The sequence below is a fragment of the Sceloporus undulatus genome, chromosome 1, assembly GCF_019175285.1.
Source record: "Sceloporus undulatus isolate JIND9_A2432 ecotype Alabama chromosome 1, SceUnd_v1.1, whole genome shotgun sequence".
NCBI lineage: Eukaryota > Metazoa > Chordata > Lepidosauria > Squamata > Phrynosomatidae > Sceloporus > Sceloporus undulatus.
In genome coordinates, this window is record NC_056522.1 from 85,184,332 (window position 1) to 85,189,809 (window position 5,478).

Consider the following 5,478-nt stretch of genomic DNA (forward strand, 5'->3'; position numbering starts at 1 on the left):
GATTCAAGCATACACGGTTTGAAAATGTCCCAAAAAAGTATAAATTTACCTTGATTTTCCATTTTTTATTAGGGACACCATTTTGCTATGCCATTATACTTAATGGGACTTGAGCATACACGGATTTTGTTATACACGGGGGATCTTGGAACCAAACCCCAGCGAATAACAAGGGTCCACTGTACTAAGGTATTAATCCTATTATCCTGTTGGTATACTAACACTAGTAATATAATAGTGACTGATGGTCATTTAATAGTGACTGATTTTCATGGGGTTTTCTTAGGTGAAGAATACTCAGGTGGTTTTGTCACTTCTTTCATCTGAAATATCCCTTTATACCATATTTTAATCAAATAAATGGTGATGAACAAAATGAATGAATACCAGTTAGTGGAATCATTTTAGGCCATGAGTAAAAATATCATGCTTACATTCCACCCTGCTTTGTCCTTCCATGGGAGGAAGACTAAACCGGAATTCCTTTCCAATTTAGCAGATTTATGGCTTGTGATTAAGTGTAAATCAGCAATTGTGGCTTAAGATAAACGAGTCACTTGGTAAACAAATTAAGAATAAACTTCCACTTATAGAATCATAGAATTGGAAGGAACTCCAAGGGCCATCCAGTCCAACCCCTGCCATGCAGGAATACACAATCAAAGCACCCCTGACAGATGGCTATCCACCCTCTGTTTAAAGACCTCCAAAGGCATAATAGAGTGGCACTATTACTTCCCTTGATCTAGACACTATATTTCTGTTGGTGCAGCCTAGAATCACATTGGCCTTTTTAGCTGCCACATCACACTGCTGACTCATGTTCAACTTGTGGTCTACTAGGACTCGTAGATTCCTTTCACATGTAGTCTCATTCAGCCAGGTGTCCCCCATCCTATATCTATGCATTTTATTTTATTTTTTTATTTTTTGCCCTAAGTGCAGTACCTTACATTTCTTTGTGTTGAAATTCATTTTGTTAGCTTTGGCCCAGCTTTCTAATCTATTAAGGTCATATTGAATTTTGATCCTGTCCTCTGGGGTATTAACTATTCTTCCTAATTTGGTGTGATCTGCAAATTTAATAAGCATGCCCTCTATTCTTTCATCCATGTCATTGATAAAGATGTTGAAAAGCACTAGGCCCAGGACAGAACCCTATGGCACCCCACTGGTCACTTCTCTCCAGGATGAAGAGGAGCCCATTGGTAAGCACCCTTTGGGTTTGGCCAGTCAACCAGTTACAAATTCACTTATCAGTTGCACTGTCTAACCCACATTTTACTAGCTTGTTTGCAAGAATGTCATGGGGGACCTTGTCAAAGACTTTACTGAAATCAAGATATGCAATATCCAAAGTGTTTGCTTCATCTACCAAGCTGGTCATTTTATAAAAAAAAAAAAGTGATCAAATTAGTCTGGCATGAGTCGTATATAACCCAAAGGCACCAGAGCCCATCTGTTATTTGAAGCTAAGCAGGATCAGCCCTGGTTATTACTTGGATTGGAGACTATCGATGAATACCATGTGCCATAGGCTATTTTTCAGAGGAAGAAACTGGCAAAACCACCTCTGAATATTCCTTGCTTAAGAAAACGTATAGAGTTGCTCTAAGTTGACAGAGGACTTGAGGGCACATGTGCACGTGCATGTACAGAATCCTGGCTTATTCTTCCTCATGAGGAAAGATGGGAACATTCTCCTTTTTGCTTGTGCGTGTAGTGCTAAGTCAAGATGGGCACATTCCAGGGCTGGGCAGGCAGCCTTTGTGGCTCACCTGGTCCATCAGCCAGTGACCCAAGGCGACATTTCTAGAACTATTTTCTATTGTTTCAGGGCACAGGGGGAGGGTCAGCATTTAGACTGGCAAAATAAGTTTTCTGGAATCTATTTACAACTCAAAAGTGATGTTCAGATTATTTAAAAATAAAAATAAATGGAGTTCAGGAGGCCAAGAGCTCCACCACAAAAGCCCTATGAGGCTGCAGTTATGATTTCACACTTTTTACCATCACAGGTAGTATGTCTGTATCAATGGAAGTTTGATTTCAGTTCAGAGAAATAGATCACTCAGTGGGTTTTCATGGCCAAGTGGGGATTAAACCCTGATCTCCAGGGTTGGAATCCAATGCTCAAACCACTGCCCCACACTAGTTAACTCCTGTATACATTAAGGGGAAAAAAGAGTTAGAGGCTTGCAGATGAAGTACTGTGATTTCTATTGTCTATAAAAAAGAAAGAAGGGTTGCTCACATTTGGAATAGTCAGTAGCTTGGAACAGTAAATCCCAGTGTATTTGACAAAGAGCAACAGTGATGAACACATGCAGTTATGAGCATTTACAGCTGTTTGTCCATAGTGGGATGGCAGGGAAAGCAGCAGTATGGCATGTTCAACTTTTATAGCATTTTTTGGCTGTTTTCTGAAATGAAATTCCTCATTTGAAATCTTAGCTCTTCTTCCCCATTCCCACCTCCCAGCAGTGCCCAAGGTAATACTGAGTGATCCATCAGGCATTTCCAACTAATATTACCTGATGCTTCAGCTGCTAACAGCAAGAAACTTCACTGCACAAAATTAAAATGAAATACACTTGGTCAAGCAGCAATATACTTTTAATATTGATTTTCTGAACTGACAGAGTGGAGACTACCATTTGGATTAAATAGCTGAAAGAGAAAACAGCTTGTACTCTAAATTTTTTCTATCCCCTTTGTTACTCCTTATTACACCTTTTTCTGATCACTTCCTCATTCCCCACATCTTTTGGAGAGATCAATGTGCAGGCAAATGAATGCCTTGCAAAATATCCCTTTATATTATGCTTGAGAATAAATCATTTAGTGTTGATTCTGCTGTTGTTCTTGCTTTGGCTTTTCATTACAAAAAGGCTTCAGAGGTGAGCTTATTTTTTTGTGTTGTGTTCTATTCTAGTATTCTTCCAGAGACATGTTGTAAGTTGCAGGCATTCTTCAAACTGATGTTTGCCTCCTACTCCAGAAAACATGGAAGTCACCGTAAGTCTAGAAACAGAGAAAGGAGGAAAATAAAAGATAGGTATTTTAAGAACTACCATTTCCATTGCCCGAAAAATCACATTGGGGGGGGGTGTCTTTTAAAAAATGTTAGGCTGATAATTATCTGTAATGACTTTGCTTGGAAGACAAATGACACAAAGCAGTTACCTATTCCATATGATACTGTAATATGTGACACAATAATATAAAGGCCAGTGTATAACCATAGAATAGTCATTTCTGTTAAAACAGGTCAAAGAACACTGTATTCTCTCATTCATATTATGTCAATATAACAATGCCAAATACATAATGATCTCAGCTTATGCTGTATTTAAAGGGTATCTTTAAAAATATGTATAGATCAAATATTTTAAATTACCATAGCTGCAGGAGAAAATATTGGTATAATTTCAGCTAAGGTTCAATTCTACTTATTTTTTCCCCTCACCAAAGATTTCTATATGAATGGTAGAGGCAGGAATTGTTAACTATCATCAAGTTGACTTAGACCTATGGTGACCATATGAATGGGAGACCTCCATGTCACCTATCATCAACAGTCCTGTTCAGGTCTTGCAAACTCAGCATTATGACTTCCTCGATTGAGTGGTCATCCTCTTTTCCTACTGCTTTCTACCTTGCCAAGCATAATTTTTTTTCCAAGTGAGTCATGCCTTCTCATGATATGTCAAAAGAACCACAGTTTCAGTTTAGTCATCTTGGCTTCTAGGGAGAGTTTAGGTTTGATTTGCTCTAGGACCCATTTATTTGTTCTTTTACCAGTCCACAGTATCTGTAGAACTCTTTTCCAGTACCACAATTCAAATGAGTTGATTTTCTCAAATGAGTAGATTTACCTAAGCTGCATGTGCATTTCAGAAATAATCTAATTTGACACCACTTTAACTGCCATGGCTCAATGTTATGGAATCCTGAGAACTGTAGTTTGTGGCGCCACAGCCCTCTGACATAGAAGACTAAATGCCTCACAAAACTACAATTCTCAGAATTCCATAGCATTGAGCCATGGCAGTTAAAGCAGTGTCAAACTTAATTAATTCTGAAGTGTAGATGCAATCCTAATGACCTTTTAAAGCATCTCTACTGCCAGGTGTCATTACTTCTTGTGGCAGTGAATCCCATAGACTGTATTGTTTAAAGTCCAGAATTCTTCTGGTTCCCAGTCAATTAGGCATGATACAAATTTATTTTTAACATTATCTTTACATTTTACTGAGATGTTCAGGTTGTATTTTGGCACAATTATTGGTTTAGCATCTTACTTTAGTTTTATTTTAATGTTTAATATTAGCAATTCCATGGTTTGTGCCATGGTATTGTTTTTGCACAGAGAATGGAACTTCTCCATCTTCTGCTTCCAATTGTGTAGTCTATTTGGTTTTTATATTGGCCATCAGGTGATGTTCTTGTGTACAGACACCTCTTGGATTGCTTGAAGTACGTACTGGCGATGAACAAACTGTTGGCCTCACAAAATTCAATCGGTCATCTCCTGATTCATTTTTTTACCCTAGGCCACATTTTGCTACTATCTTTGATTTTTCTCTGTATCTACTTTTGCATTCCAATAAAGTATAATTAATAAAAAGTCCCATTCTAGCGTGTGATCTATTTCCTCCAGCACAAAATACTTCAATTTCTCCTCCTCCCTCCTCCTCCTCCTCCTCTTCTTCTTCTGTAGTTGGAGCACAACCTTGGCTTATGGTTAGTTTGATAGGTTTTCCTTGAAATCTTATTGATATGATTTGATCAGACTTTGCTTTGACTGCTTTTCCTACATCTGTCCTCACTATGGGGCCATTCAGACTACCTTTTACCCCGGATCAGAACTCAGAACAGGAAGTTCATATTGACCCCGATCCTTCCACAAGCAAAAACGAGGCTTTCACACCCGTTCGGGGCAAATGCTCCTTGGCGCAGGTCTTTTGAAACCAGAGTAAAAGCTGTATCTTTTTTTTAAAAAATGGATTCAATGAATATGAACTTGTCCCCGGTCATGATCGGGGCAATTCAGGGGAGGCATTTAGGTCAGAGGGAGGGCAGTGGGCAGAACACTCCCTCCCTTTGGGGCGAAGGAGGAGGAGGAAGATGAAGGAGCCGGGGTAAAGAAGGGGGCCATGAAGGGCAGTTGGGGTGACGGAGCAGGAGGAAGGAGAAGGAAGGAGCAGGGTGAAGGGTCAAGTTCAGGGTAGGTCAGAGGGAGGGCACAGAACAAAACAAGCCTCCCTCTTGCACCAGGCAGCTTTCTCTCTTTTTATTTTTTATTTTTGATAGACTATGCACATAGTTCTACAGGTAGATACATATATAGATAGCTACTGTCTGTAAGGAATTCTGGGGTGGTTGAGGGAAAGCAAGAGGATGCAGAGATAGCATTTGGGTTGAAGAATTAAGTATTATTGTTATCATTGTATGTGTATGAGGGGTGAGGAAATA

The 5,478-nt window shown here is 39.2% G+C and overlaps 1 protein-coding gene across 4 annotated transcripts in view; it reads right to left on the bottom strand.

The window, feature by feature from the left end:
* Positions 1–2,598: 2,598 nt before the first annotated feature.
* Positions 2,599–5,478, bottom strand: part of MTHFD1L (methylenetetrahydrofolate dehydrogenase (NADP+ dependent) 1 like) — a 199,051-nt gene continuing 196,171 nt past the window's right edge. For all 4 annotated transcript variants that reach the window (XM_042444996.1, XM_042444915.1, XM_042445168.1 and 1 more), the window contains one exon: positions 2,599–3,024. The gene's annotated coding sequence lies outside the window, so the exon portion shown is untranslated. The remainder of the gene's footprint in view (positions 3,025–5,478) is intronic.